General features: G+C 46.2%; 1 protein-coding gene across 4 annotated transcripts in view; it reads right to left on the bottom strand.

Annotated features, from left to right (window-relative positions):
• The window catches only part of acot11a (acyl-CoA thioesterase 11a), a 70,255-nt gene extending 61,204 nt beyond the window's left edge, over window positions 1-9,051 (bottom strand). The window contains exons 1-2 of one of the 4 annotated variants that reach the window (XM_080195791.1): window positions 8,871-8,993; window positions 1,499-1,562 (exon numbers count right to left, since the gene is read on the bottom strand). The gene's annotated coding sequence lies outside the window, so the exon portion shown is untranslated. Of the gene's footprint in view, window positions 1-1,498; window positions 1,563-8,870 lie in introns of all 4 variants that reach the window. The other 3 variants (XM_080195793.1, XM_080195792.1, XM_080195790.1) reach the window with 3 other exon arrangements.
• Window positions 9,052-14,875: the final 5,824 nt, after the last annotated feature.

The raw sequence follows: 14,875 nt of genomic DNA, 5'->3' as shown, positions 1-14,875 counted from the left end.
TGTAGCTCAAGTAGTGTATCAGCTCGTGCACTTATCCACAGCACACTAACACAGCAATTATACAGCCTCTAAACATGGTCTTTAAATAAAAGTTCGGTGTGTACTAATAATCCATAGATTGCATTTATTAAATTTCTGCAACTTAAGCTCACATGATTGGAGTCAAATGAAAGACTTATTTGTTTGGTCAATCTTCATCATCCACTACATTGTCTGCCAAAGGCTTTTCCTTACAAATTCAAATCTAAGCCTCAATTCTGAGCTAATACTTAAAGGGGAAGTGTTGTGAATACAAATATTTAATGAATCATTTCAGTAATTGGAATGTGAATACAAAGATAATACTATTCAGCTGTAGATTTTAACAGTATGCCTTGTTGGATCACCTCATGTGGGACAAATTGACAGCCTTATCCAGTTAGAAAACATATGTAACAGGCACAAAGTAACAGGCTTACCCTGTAAGAGAATTTATTTAATTGAGTCAAAGCAACTGCGTTACATTGTAAAGAAATATACTCAGCTGTATCAAAGCAACAGCCTTACATTGTAAAGAAATGCACTGAACTGTATCAAAGGAATAACTTTGTCTTGTGACAAGTTCAACACAATCCAAGATAAAGTAGCCCTTTGATTGGTAACCTATCCAATCACTTTAATCATTCACTCCCTCCATCACTGATGCACTGTGGCAGCAGTGTGTACCATCTATAAGATGCAATACAACAGCTTGCCAATACTTTGACAGTACATCCTAAACCCGCTACTGCTGGAAGGATAAGGGCAGCAGATGCATAGCATCGTCACTAGCTGCATATTCCCCTCCAAGCCACATCCAACCCTGATATGGAACTATATCACTTTTCCGACACTATTGCAAGATCAAAATATTGGAACTCCCTCCCAACAGCACGGTGGGTATACCTGCATCACATGGACTGATTCATGAAAATGCCTCACCAGCACATTCTCAAGAGCAATTAGGAATGGGCAATAAATGTGGGCCATTGCACATGTAACAATAAAAACATACTCTCACATCTCTATTTATTGTTCAGTGCTGGTCTGATTTTGTGTGAATCACTGACAAGACAATATTCGTGTGAAGTTTAAGAACATTTTGAAGTGTTCAGGGATAAGCTACAAGAATTATTTGGAGACTAGATAATTGCAAATAAAAATGATAATATCTTTAAATGGGGAGGAGAATGAAAGATGGAATCGAGGATAGAACTCTGTCTTTGAAATGCAGAGGAGCAAAGTCAATGTGTACATAAACAGAATATTAGGTGATAGCTTAATTTGCTATAACAGTTTTACTTGTAAATTGGATGATTGTGCATTCAACCTATACTTCAGGTTGTAAACACATAATCTCAGCTGACACTTCAGTGCAGTGCTGACAGAACACTGCACTGTTGGAAATGCTATCTCCCAAATGAATCATTCACGGAGGATCTGTCTGCCCATTCAGATAGAAGGATCCCATGGCACTTACCCAACAAGCAGGAGAGTTCAACTGGTGTCCTGTTAATCAGTAATCCCTCAAGCAACCAATGTCACTAAAACACACACAACAAAAACGACTTATATTTATAGAGAATCTTTCCCAAAATAAAACATCCCAAAGAACTTCATAAGAGTTTTATAAAACAAAATGTGACACAAAGGGCAGGATTTTATGGCCTCGCTCAAACCAAGACCAAAAAATCCCACCCAAGGTCAATGGACATTTCTATTGTCTGGCGGGGCAGTAGAATTCTGGTGAAAATCACAGAAAGATCAGGTCACATCTTTCATTCATTATGGTTGGGACTTTGTTGTTGGCTAGTATTTTTCCTTATGTTATATTCGAGACTACGCTTCAAAAGCAATTCATTGGTTTGCCTGACATATCCAGAGGATGTGAATGGTGTTATTAGGAGGTGACATAGTGATACAGTTGTTAGCACTGCTGCGTCACAGCGCCAGAGACTTGGGCTCAATTCCCGACTTGGGTCACTGTCTGTGTGGAGTCTGCATATTCTCCCCGTATCTGCATAGGTTTCCTCCGGGTGCTCCTGTTTCCTCCCACAGTCCGAAAGATATGCACTGACCATGCTAAATTCTCACTCAGTGTACCCAGAGGTGCCGCAGTGTGGCAACTAGGCAATTTTCACAATAACTTAATTGCAATGTTAATGTAAGCCTACTTGTGACACTGATAAATAAACTTTAAAATGCAACTCAAATAAAAAGCTGCCAAAGATAAAGTTGTCCTCAGTAGTGGCTAAGTAGAATGTAGTGCCAGTAGTAAAGATCCAACAAATGCTAAATGAAACACGAAATGAAAATGGAAAATGTTGGAAGCATGCAGCTGGTCGGGCAGCATCTGTGAAGAGAGAAATAGAGTTTAACATTTAACTCCATTTCCCTCTCCACATATTCTAACTGAGCTGCTGAGCATTTCCAGAATTTTGTTTCAATTTCAGTTTTCCAGCATCCACAATATTCTGCTTTTCAACAATATGAGTTCTTGAATTAGTGCTACTATGGGAATATTGTGCAAAACAACTAAATAAATGGATAAATTGAATCAGTTAATCATTATGTGGCTAAATGAGAATTTATATCATCTAGATTTCTCACTGTCCACACACTGAGCTTCACAGCATTAACCCAGCATTGGTCATAGGAGCTTGTGCAATCGCCAGACCAGAGTTCCTAACGAGAAAGGCAGAAAGCTCCAGGGAGGCTAAGGTTACCAACCCTTCAGGAATTGAAGGTTAATCCCCAGGACACTGCCTTGTGCAACCTTGGAGAAAAGTTATAGTGACATTTTTTTTGTTCCTTTTTTTGAACATCTCTCTTTACAGGATATCAAAATATTGAAAATTGGAAATAACAGTTGTTTGGCTGATAGTCAAGCAACATCTTGAGTTCATTTACTTTCCAACTGAAAAGAAAACAGTATCACAAAGATAGATGTGTTGGCTGACTAGTAGCTAGAGGGTGGGGACAAGGCATGTGGCGAAATTCTTTGGCAACCCTATGTGAGCCTGAGTGACTGAGAAGCTCAGTGGAGGAGTGGGGAGAGTGGTGGGGGGGTGGGGGTGAGGAGCTAGTTGGGGGGGAGGGGGAGTGGGGGGGGAGGGGGACTGGGGGGGTGGGGGGGGTAGAGAGGTGTGGGGGAGGGGTAGAGGGGTCTGGGGGAGGGGTAGAGGTAGAGGGGAAGATGGGGTCGAGGGGAAGGTGGGGCCGAGGGGAGCGGGGGAGAACTGGAAGATGGGGGAGGGCTGGAAGACGGGGGGAGAGCGGGAAGACGGGAGGGGGAGAGGGGAGAGTGAGAAGACGGGAGGGGGGAGGGGGCAGGGGGAGGGGTAGGAGTGGGGAGGGGTAGGAGGGTGAAGGGGAGAGGGGGGAGGAGTGAGGGAGGGAGGGCAGAGACACCCAGAGGGGCAGAAAACACACAGGGAGGGAGGGCAGTAACAGGGAGGGAGGGAGGGAGGGCAGTAACGGGGGGGCGGTGCAATAACAAGAAGTGGGGGGCAGTAACAGGGGGCTTAGTAACCGGGGGGGGGGGGGCCTTAGTTATGGGGAGTTATAATGGGAATTATAGGCCGGTTAGTTTAATGTCTGTAGTTGGGAAAATGCTTGAATCCGTCATCAAAGAAGGAATAGTGAGGCACCTGGAAAGGAATGGTTTGATCGAGCAGACGCAGCACAGATTCGTTAAGGGGAAGTCGTGTTTGACAAATTTATTGGATTTCTATGAGGATGTGACGTGCGGTAGACAGAGGGGAATCGGTGGATGTGGTGTTTCTCGATTTTCAAAAGGCGTTTGATAAAGTGCCTTACAAAAGGTTGCTTCAGAATGTTAGGGGGCATGGAGTTGGGGGTAAGGTGTTAGCGTGGATAGAGGATTGCTTGTCTGATAGGAGGCAGAGAGTTGGTATCAATGGGTGCTATTCTGATTGGCGGTTGGCGACTAGTGGAGTGCCGCAGGGATCGGTGCTGGGGCCTCAGCTATTTACCATTTATATAGATGATCTGGAGGAGGGGGCTAAGTGTAGAGTGACGAAATTTGCTGATGACACAAAGATGAGTGGAAAAGCAAACTGTGCGGAGGGTGTGGAGAGTCTGCAGAAGGATCTGGATAGGCTGAGCGAGTGGGCAAGGACCTGGCAGATGGAGTATAATGTTAGCAAGTGTGGGGTTATCCACTTTGGCAGAAATAATCGTGGGAGGGATTATTATTTAAAGGACGAAAAGCTGCAGCATGCTATGGTGCAGAGGGACCTGGGGGTCCTTGTGCATGAGTCGCAAAAACCCAGCCTGCAGGTGCAGTAGGTGATCAAGAAGGCAAATGGGATGTTGGCCTTTATAGCAAGGGGGATCAAATATAAAAGCAGGGAGGTCTTGCTGCAACTGTACAGGGCACTGGTGAGGCCGCAGCTGGAGTACTGTGTGCAGTTTTGGTTGCCGCACTTGCGCAAGGATATTTTGGCCTTGGAAGGAGTGCAGAGGAGGTTCACTAGGCTGATACCGGAGATGAGGGGGTTGGACTATGAAGAGAGACTAAATAGACTGAGTCTGTACTCGTTGGAGTTTAGAAGGATGAGGGGGGATCTTACAGAGACATATAAGATAATAGAACATAGAACACTACAGCACAAACAGGCCCTTCGGCCCACGAGTTGCGCCGATCACATCAACATCTACCAATCTATAGACCTATCTATAACCCCCAATCCCATAAAACCCCATATACTCATCCAGAAGTCTTTTAAAAGACTCCAGCGAGTTTGCCTCCACCACCACTGACGGCAGCCGATTCCATTCACTCACCACCCTCTGAGTGAAAAACTTACCCCTAACATCACTTCTGTACTTTCCTCCCCGCACCTTAAATCTGTGTCCTCTCGTAGCGACCATTTCAACCCGGGGAAATAGCCTCTGAGAATCCACCCTATCTATTCCTCTCAACATTTTATAAACTTCTATCAGGTCGCCTCTCAACCTTCGTCTCTCCAGGGAAAAGAGACCCAGCTCCCTCAACCTAACTTCATAAGGCATGCCTCCCAGTCCAGGCAACATCCTTGTAAATCTCCTCTGTACCCTTTCAATAGCTTCTACGTCTTTCCTATAGTGAGGCGACCAGAACTGCGCACAGTACTCCAAATGAGACCTGACAAGGGTCTTATAAAGTTGCAGCATTACCTCCCAACTCCTAAACTCAATCCCTCGATTAATGAAGGCCAGTACACCATACGCCTTCTTGACCACCTCCTCCACCTGCGAGGCCGATTTAAGAGTCCTGTGGACCCGGACCCCAAGATCCTTCTGCTCTTCAACACTACTAAGACTCCTGCCCTTGATAGTGTACTCGTTCATCCCGTTGGTTCTGCCAAACTGGACGACTACGCATTTATCCGCGTTGAAGTCCATCTGCCACTTCTCCGCCCAGTCCTGCATCCTATTTATGTCCTGCTGCAACTTTTGACATCCTTCCAGACCATCCACAACACCACCGACCTTCGTGTCATCAGGGAACTTACTTACCCATCCCTCCACTTCCTCATCATTTATGAAAATGACAAACAGCAAGGGTCCTAGAACAGATCCCTGGGGCACTCCACTGGTGACTGACCTCCATTCAGAAAAAGACCCATCCACAACCACTCTCTGCCTTCTGCAGGCAAGCCAGTTTTGGATCCACAAGGCCAAAGGCCCTTGGATCCCATGCCCTCTCACCTTCTCAAGAAGTCTTGCATGGGGGACCTTATCAAACGCCTTGCTGAAGTCCATGTACACCACGTCCACGGCACTTCCTTCGTCAATGTGTTCAGTCACATTATCGAAGAACTCAATGAGGCTCGTAAGGCACGACCTGCCCTTGACAAATCCATGCTGACTATTCCTGATCATGTCAAACCTCTCCAAATGCTCGTAAATCTTGTCCCTCAGAAGCCTCTCCATCAGCTTACCAACCACTGAGGTTAGACTCACCGGTCGGTAATTTCCCGGGCTATCTCTGTTCCCTTTCTTGAAAACAGGGACTACATCCGCAATCCTCCAATCTTCCGGAACCTCTCTCGTCTCCATTGACGATGCAAAGATCATCGCCAGGGGCTCTGCAATCACTTCCCTCGCCTCCCACAGTATCCTGGGGGACATCCCATCTGGTCCCGGCGACTTATCTATCTTGATAGAATTCAAAAGTTCTAACACATCCTCCACCTTAATATCCACAAACTCAATCTTTTCCATCTGCTGCAAATCCGTAGCAAAATCTCCCAGATCAGCTTCCACCGTGAATACTGAGGCGAAGTACTCATTAAGCACCTCTGCCATTTCTTCTGGTTCCACACAGACCTTTCCCCCTTCACCTTTTATAGGTCCTATCCCTTCTCTTCTCATCCTTTTACCTTTCACATATTTATAGAAGGCCTTGGGATTCTCCTTAATCTTACCCGCCAAGGTCTTCTCATGACCCCTTCTGGCTCTCCTAATTTCCCTTTTAAGCTCCTTTCTACAGTCCTTATACTCCTCAAGATCCTTAACCTCTCCTAGTTCCCTGAACCTTTTGTACACCTTCCCTTTCCTCCTGACTAGGTTCAACACAGCCTTCGTGTACCACGGTTCCCGCGACCTACCAAAACCCCCTTGTCTCATCGGAACGTTGTCATGCATAGCTCCAGACAAACATTCCTTGAATATCCGCCACCTTCCTTCGGTACTTTTCCCTAAGAACGCCTCCTTCCAGTTTATTTGTCCAAGTAACTTCCTGACTTCTTCGTATCTCCCCTTACTCCAGACAAACACCTTCCTAGCCTGCCTGATCCTATCTCGTTCCAGTGCAATTGTGAAGGAGATAGAATTATGGTCACCATTCCCAAGATGCTCTCCTACCGAGAGATCCATCACCTGCCCTGGTTCATTCGCCAGTACCAGGTCAAGTACAGCCTCTCCCCTCGTAGGCTTAACCACATACTGTGTCAGGAAACCTTCCTGAACACACCTAACAAACTCCTCCCCATCTAAACCCCTTACCCTAGGGATATTCCAGTCGATGTTTGGGATGGATAGGGTAGAGGTAGAGAGAGTCTTCCCGCTCAGAAAGGATAGCAGGACTAGAGGGCAGAGCCTCAAGATATGGAGGGGGGGCAGTTTAAAACAGAGTTGAGGAGGAACTTCTTCACTCAAAGGGTGGTGAATCTCTGGAATTCTCTGCCCGTTGAAGTGGTGGAGGCTACCTCGCTGAATATATTTAAGTCATGGGTAGATAGGTTTTTGACAGACAAGAGAATTAAGGGTTATGGGGAGAAAGCGGAAAAGCCTACCCCGCCAATCAATAAGATCATGGCTGAACTGAAGTGGATCAGTTCCACATGATCTTATTGATTGGCGGGGTAGGCTCGAAGGGCTAGATGGCCTACTTCTGCTCCTATTTCTTATGTTCTTATGAGTTCTTAGTAACAGGGGGCTTGGTAAAGGGGGGGCTTAGAAGGGGGGGGTTAGTAACGGAGGGGCTTAGTAATGGGAGGGGGCTTAGTAACAGGCAGGGCTTAGTAACACAGGGAGGGGACTTAGTAACAGGGGGCCTTAGTTATGGGATGTGCTTAGTAACAGGGGGCTTAGTAAAGGGGGGGCTTAGTAACGGGAGGGGGCTTAGTAACAGGGGGCTCAGTAACACAGGGAGGGGACAGTAACGGGAGGGGACTTAGTAATGGGAGGGACAATAGTTATGGGGTGTTCTTAGTAACAGAGGGCTTAGTAACGGAGGGCCTTAGTAACGGGGGTGCCTAGTAACGGGGGGTTAGTAACAGGGGGGTTTAGTAACTGGTGGGCTTAGTAACGGGACAGCTTACTAATGGGGGCTTAGTAACTGGGAGGGGGCTTAGTAACGGATAGCGGTACACGGTGGGGTGCTCAGTGACACGGGGGGGGGTGCCCAGTGACACGGGGGGGGGTGCCCAGTGACACGGGGGGGGGTGCCCAGTGACACGGGGGGGGGTGCCCAGTGACACAGGGGGGGTGCCCAGTGACACGGGGGGGGTGCCCAGTGACACGGGGGGGGGTGCCCAGTGACACGGGGGGGGGTGCCCAGTGACACGGGGGGGGGTGCCCAGTGACACGGGGGGGGGTGCCCAGTGACACGGGGGGGGGTGCCCAGTGACACGGGGGGGGGTGCCCAGTGACGGGGGGGGGTGTTCAGTGACACGGGGGGGGTGCTCAGTGACACGGGGGGGGTGCTCAGTGACACGGGGGGGGTGCTCAGTGACACGGGGGGGGTGCTCAGTGACACGGGGGGGGTGCTCAGTGACACGGGGGGGGTGCTCAGTGACACGGGGGGGGTGCTCAGTGACACGGGGGGGTGCTCAGTGACACCGGGGGGGGGGGGGGGGGGGGGGGTGCTCAGTGACACCGGCGGGGGGGGGGGGGGGGGTGCTCAGTGACACCGGGGGGGGGGGGGGGGGGGGGGGTGCTCAGTGACACGGGGGGGGGGGTGCTCAGTGACACTGGGGGGGGGGGGGGGGGGGTGCTCAGTGACACCGGGGGGGGGGGGGGGGGGTGCTCAGTGACACGGGGGGGGGGGGGGGGGCTCAGTGACACGGGGGGGGGGGGACACAGTTACATGGGGTGGGCTCAGTGACATGGGGGGGCTTTTTTATACAGAGGGGGTCACATGGGGGGTCTCAGTTACACAGAGGGGCGGGGGGGGTGTCAGTGACAAGCTCTGACAGAGAGAGGCTCAGTCACACAGGGAACTACAGTCATACAGGAAGGCAGTGCCACTGATCTCACGCTGCGGTCCCGGCAGCGGGTACAGGCAGGAAGGGATTTTGACACGATTTGTTCGCTTAACAAGCGAGAGAGGTCAGATTTACCCTCGAACGAGGCGTCCCGGATTATCCGGCTCGGGAGATGTCGTGGCCGGGCAGGAGCTCTGAGTGCCCGTCAGTTTGTTACTCACCAAAGCACCTTGTCGGCCCTCCCTTCCCGGCGGCACAGCGCCTGCGACTGAGCCGCAACAGCGGCGCTCAGTGGTTCAGGCTGCTCCGTCACGGCACACTATCCACACACAAGCTGCACCCTCTCATTTTGCTCATTTCCTCCTGGAAATGCCTGGGCCAAGTTTCCATGGAGACTGGTAGTCCTGGTGTCTCCATGTTCTATCCCTGATCATGAGTTACTCAAATCTATATTTTCTCTCGCACTCCTTATCAACAACCTGGTTGCATAGTGCCTGGCTCACACACTATTTTTCGCATTACTGGCTCTGTTTTGGGTTCAAAGTGACTTCCACACTGCAATTCAACAGTATGGTGCAGGTTACACTGGACACTATTTGGGTAGGTCAATAGCACAGGCACTGAGTGTGTGCAGGCAGATAGTGGTGTATCTGGATCTAATGCTGCTTTGAAAAAACTATTTCACAGGATGCAGGCATTACTGACTAGGCTACCATGTATTGCCCATCCCTAGTTACCCTTGAGAAGATGGTGATGAACCACTTTCCAGAATTGCAGCAGTCCATGTGGTGGAGGGATACCCACAGTGCTGACAGGGAAGGAGTTCCAGGACTTTGCAATAGAGTTCTAAGTCAAGATGATGCGTGGCTTGGAGAGGAATTGCCTCAGCACCAGGGACCCAGATTCGATTCCCAGCTTGAGTCATGTCTGTGTGGAGTTTGCATGTTCTCTCAGTGTCTGTGTGGGATCCACCGGGTGTTCTGGTTTCCTCCCACAGCCCAAAGATGTGCAGCTTACTTTAATTGATCATGCTAAATTCTCCCTCAGCGTACCCAAACAGGCGCTGGAGTGAGGCCACTGGGGGATTTTCACAGTAACTTCATTGCAGTGTGATTAATAAATAAACTTTTAACTTTAACATGTATCTGCTTCCCTTGTGGTTCGAGGTAGATAAGTGTCCAGCAGCAAGAAGGACCCACCCTCACCAATAAAATCCATGTTATTTAGAAGGATCATCAATCACTCTCAAGTTAGTTTCTGATTGATTTTACTGGTTCCTTCTGAATTGGTCGAAGTGTTTGGTGAAACCTACAGGGAATGAGGTGTCATATGGTGAAAGGCTTAGTTCTCACATAAAGGCTTCTCATTAGACTTGCTTCAAGCCATGAGTACTATACTTTGCACCCTGCAGTTCGCAGCATGACAAGAGAGAATGACAGAGATAGACAACCCAAAACGTGTTCTCACAGCCATTCTGTCATTCACATCTGTTCCCTGCAATTCAGTTTTACCTGTTAATTTTAATGATCCCCTGTTCCCTATAGTAACCATTTGCTGTGTTCTGCCATTGGCCCATTCCTAGTTACTTACACCCACCATTGTGTCCACTTCTAGGTTCTGCTGGACCTTTCTCACCTTTATTTTCTGTCTGCTCTTTTTACATACCCTAAGATTGTTACCTGAATATTACCATTTGCTGCAAGATTGTCTATTTTGATAATGTCACAGTATGGCTAAATGACCCTCAAAACCAGCAGTGTGTTTTCCAAGGGACTGAATCAGTAAATACTTTACTTAATCGTACTTTCCTGGAAACTCTGGAAAGTAAACATATACTGTTTTGTGTAAAAGGTAAGGAAAATCCTTAGTGTGAGATTTCATTGTTCACACAATTCATGAGTAACTAAAGGCACACAGAAATGCAAACAAAACTTCATCATAATAAAAGAAAGAATTGCATTTAAATAGCACTTTTCATGAAATTCCAAGGCACTTTACAGGCAATGAAATACATCTGAAATAAAAACAAAATACTGGATAAACTCAGCATCTGTGGAGATAACAGGCAGCACTGTACAGCCTCGATTGTCCTGAAACTGTAAAACCATGCCCAAGGTCAACAGACTTTTCCATGCCCTGGAGGCTATGTCCCTGTCTACATCAATGAGGATGAAGTAGAAATAAGTTTTTAGGTGTCCAGATTACAAATAACCTGTCCTGATTCCTCCATGTGGACACTATAGCTAAGAAATCCCATCAACACCTCTATTTTCTCAGGAGACTAAGGAAATTTGGCATGTCTGCTGCAACGTTCACCAGCTTCTACAGATGCACCATAGAAAGTATTCCTTCCAGTTGTATCACAGCTTGGTATGGTTCCTGCTCTGTCCAAGACCGCAATAAACTACAAAGGGTTGTGAATGAAGTCCAGTCCATCAATCAAACCAGCCTCCCATTCAATGACACTGTCTACACTTCCTGCTGCCTCAGAAAAGCAGCCAGCATAATCAAGGACCCCATGCACCCCAGACATACTGGGCGGATTTTACGGCCTCGCTCAGGCAAGGCTGGAAGTTCCCGCCTGAGGTCCACACAGATTTCCATTATTGGACCCTTGCCCACGCTGATTCCATGGCAGACCAGGTGGTAGAGTTCTGGCCACTCTCTTCCATCAGGAAAAAAATACAGAAGTCTGAGGACGCGTACCAACCTACTGAAAAACAGCTTCCTCCCTGCTGCCATCAAACTTCTGAATGGAGTTACCTCGCATTAAGTTGATCTTTCTCTACACCCTAGCTGTGACCATAATACTACACTCTCTCCTTTCCTTCCCTATGTATGGTTTAGCACACAAGAATCCCTATAAATGTGACAGTAATAAATCGAATCAAATTAAATCAAATGATCTGCCACTGTCACCTGCTCTGATTCCCGTAGCAGTAAAGGCACAAGTCAGGAGTTGCCTGGATGGGCAACTCCATCAACACTCAAAAAGCTCGATACTAGCCCGCTTGATTGGCACCACATCTACAAATATTCAATCCCTCCACCACTGACAGCAAAACTCCGGCCGATGTTTCCAGTCCATTTGCTTTTATTTAGATTTCCAGCACTTCGTTACTATTTAAGTACATTTGAAGTTGTGTGGTTATTGTAACGTAGGAAATGCAGCAGCCATTTTACACAGAGCAAGCTCACACAAATAGCAATGTGAAACTGAGTACATAATCTATGCTTTTTAACAATATTGATCAAGGAATAAATAATGACCAGGTTGCTGAGGATACCCCTCTGCTCTTCTTCAAAATGGGGCCATGGGCTCTTTTACATCCATGAGGGGACAAATGGGGCCTCAGTTTAATCCCTCTTCTAAAAGATGCTAGTTCCAAAAGTGTAATTCTGCCTCAGTTTTGTATTAGGGTGTTAGTCTTGATTTTTGAATGAATCCTGGGTGGGACTTGAACCACAAACCTTGTTAGTTCCATAGAAGTAGAGGTAGGAGAAATTATCATGGGAAATGAGGAGTTAAAAAATGAATGTTTCATGTCTGTTTTCACAGTGGAAAACACAAGTTACATACAAAAATATATGGTGGCCTTGGTCCTAAAAGGTGTGAGGAAATTAAGGTAATTAATATTATCAAGGGAGATCTTGAGGCACCTGAGCCAGATGCCCCAGGTTTCACTCAAGGACTTGATGACCAAGGAAACAGCATTCATAAAGTGGGCAAGCTGGTAGGTATTTCCAACCTAAACCAATGACCAGGCAGTAAAAGCGGGAGTGATTCCTGGTCAGCCATCTGCAGAAGGCAACAGCGAGCATAACCATGGAGCAAGAAATCCATGGCTGCGAACACCCTCTCACAGCATGACACCTGAAGAAGAATATTAACTGAGAAGAAGTACTGGAGAAACTTGAGGAGCTGAAATCCAGCAAATCCCCAGACCAGAAAGCTTACATTCCAAGATTCGGCACGGTAGCACAGTGGTTAGCACTGCTGCTTCACAGCTCCAGGGTCCTGGGTTTGATTCCCAGCTCAGGTCACTGTCTGTGTGGAGTTTGCACATTCTCCTTGTGTCTGCATGGGTTTCCGCCAGGTGCTCTGGTTTCCTCCCACAGTCCAAAGATGTGCTGGTTAGGTTGATTGGGCATGATAAAATTGCCCCTTAGTGTCCTGAGGTGCATAGGTTAGAGGGATTAGCAGGTAAAATATGTAGGGATATGGGGGTAGGGCCTGGGTGGGATTGTGTTCAGTGCAGACTCAAAGGGCCTGTTTCTGCACTGTAGGGTTCTATGATGTAAATGAGTTCACTGCAAAGATAGTAGATGTGCTGGCTATTATTTTGCAAAATTCTCTAGTTTCTGGAACAGTCCCAGCAATTTGGAAATTAGCAAATGTTACATTGCTATTCAAGAAAAGAGTGAGACCATAAACAGGGAAGAACAGACCAGGCATGAGGGAAGCATGGCCTAGTGGTATTATTGCTTGACTATTAATCCAGAAACTCAGCTAATGTTCTGGGGACCTGGGTTCGAATCCCACCACGGCAGATGGTGGAACTTGAATTCAATAAAAAACATCTGGAATTAAGAATTTATTGATGATCATGAACCATTGTTGATTGTCGGGAAAAATCTATTTGGATCACTAATGCCCTTTAGGGAAGGAAATCTGCCATCCTTACCTGGTTTGGCCTACATGTGAGTCCAGACCCACAGTAATGTGTTGACTCTCAACTGCCCTCCAAAGGCAACTAGAGAAGGGCAACAAATGCTGGCCAGCCAGCAATGCCTATGTCCCACGAATGAATTAAAAAAATGTACCATAACATCAGTCAGTGATCAGGAAAATGCTAGAATCTTTTATTTAGGAAATTTTAACAAGCCACTTAGAAAATCATAATATGGCCAGACAAAGCCAAAATGGTTTTAAGAAAAGAAAATTGTATTCAAGAAGTTTATTAGAAGGTTTTAGGGGAAATGAATAGATGTAATATACCTGGATTTCCAAAAGGCATTTGATAAGGTGTCATAAAAAAGTTTATCAGACAAGATAAGGGTGCATGGATTTGGGAATAATATATTATCATCAATAGAGGATTGGCTAATGGACAGGAAGCAAAGTGTAGGCATAAATGGGGCATTTTGAAGATAGCAAGCTGTGACTAATGGAGTGCCACAAGGATCAGTTCTGGGGCCTTAGATATTTACAATCTATTTTAAATTTAGTATTTTATATTTAAAATTTAAAATACCAAAAGGTAGGGTTTAATTACTTGTGTAAAAGTACAAATGAAACAGTCACTGCTGAATTGACTTGACTATAAAACATATAATGGTTATAGTCAGTTACCTATGGTTTATTTACTCAGAATTAATATGAATACTGCACATTAGAGCAAAACAGATAACTATCCAGATTATTTACAATTACCTAACACAAAGATTTCCTTCATAGATCAAGAGGCACAGACTACTTTATTCACTTTGTTGATATTTATATTATTTCTACATTATCTATGCAATTACACCTCCCAATTTATTTTTTTAAATCATCCCTAAATTAAACAACATGGCAAGTTCTTCTGCATTGTTAGAATGTAACCGGTGACAACTTTTATTGGTTGTAATGTGACCAATGGTAACAAGCTGTAAGGGTCAGCTGATCCAGTAAACCATGGAACCAATTACGGAATGATGTGATGGTTAGCTGACCAGCTGACTTACTATAAATAAGAACCTGTTGGGAATTGTGGGGAGCTTTGAGTGTCTCAGGGTGAGACCCCAAGTTTGGAGTAATGGAGTTTCTTTATTAAACCCTTTCTTTGATATATAAGTTGGAGTAAGTTTTGTTGTATTTTTATTGTCTGCATTTGAAGAGTTCCTTCTGAAGAAACATGCACAACATCACACATTCCTTAAACAGAGGAATACTGTTTTAAATGAAAATTCTAAAATACTAGAAAAATTAGTAAATCCTTTGTGATTCTTCAATTAAGAAAATAAGAACATAAGAAATAGGAGCAGGAGTAGGCCATCCAGCCCTTCGAGCCTGCCCCGCCATTCAATAAGATCATGGCTGATCTGTCGTGGCTCAGTTCCACATTCCCGCCCTCTCCCCATAACCCTTAATCCCCTCT

This window comes from Carcharhinus amblyrhynchos, chromosome 9, assembly GCF_965287045.1.
Source record: "Carcharhinus amblyrhynchos chromosome 9, sCarAmb.v2.hapA, whole genome shotgun sequence".
Classification (NCBI taxonomy): domain Eukaryota; kingdom Metazoa; phylum Chordata; class Chondrichthyes; order Carcharhiniformes; family Carcharhinidae; genus Carcharhinus; species Carcharhinus amblyrhynchos.
This window is presented reverse-complemented; position numbering and strand designations above follow the sequence as displayed.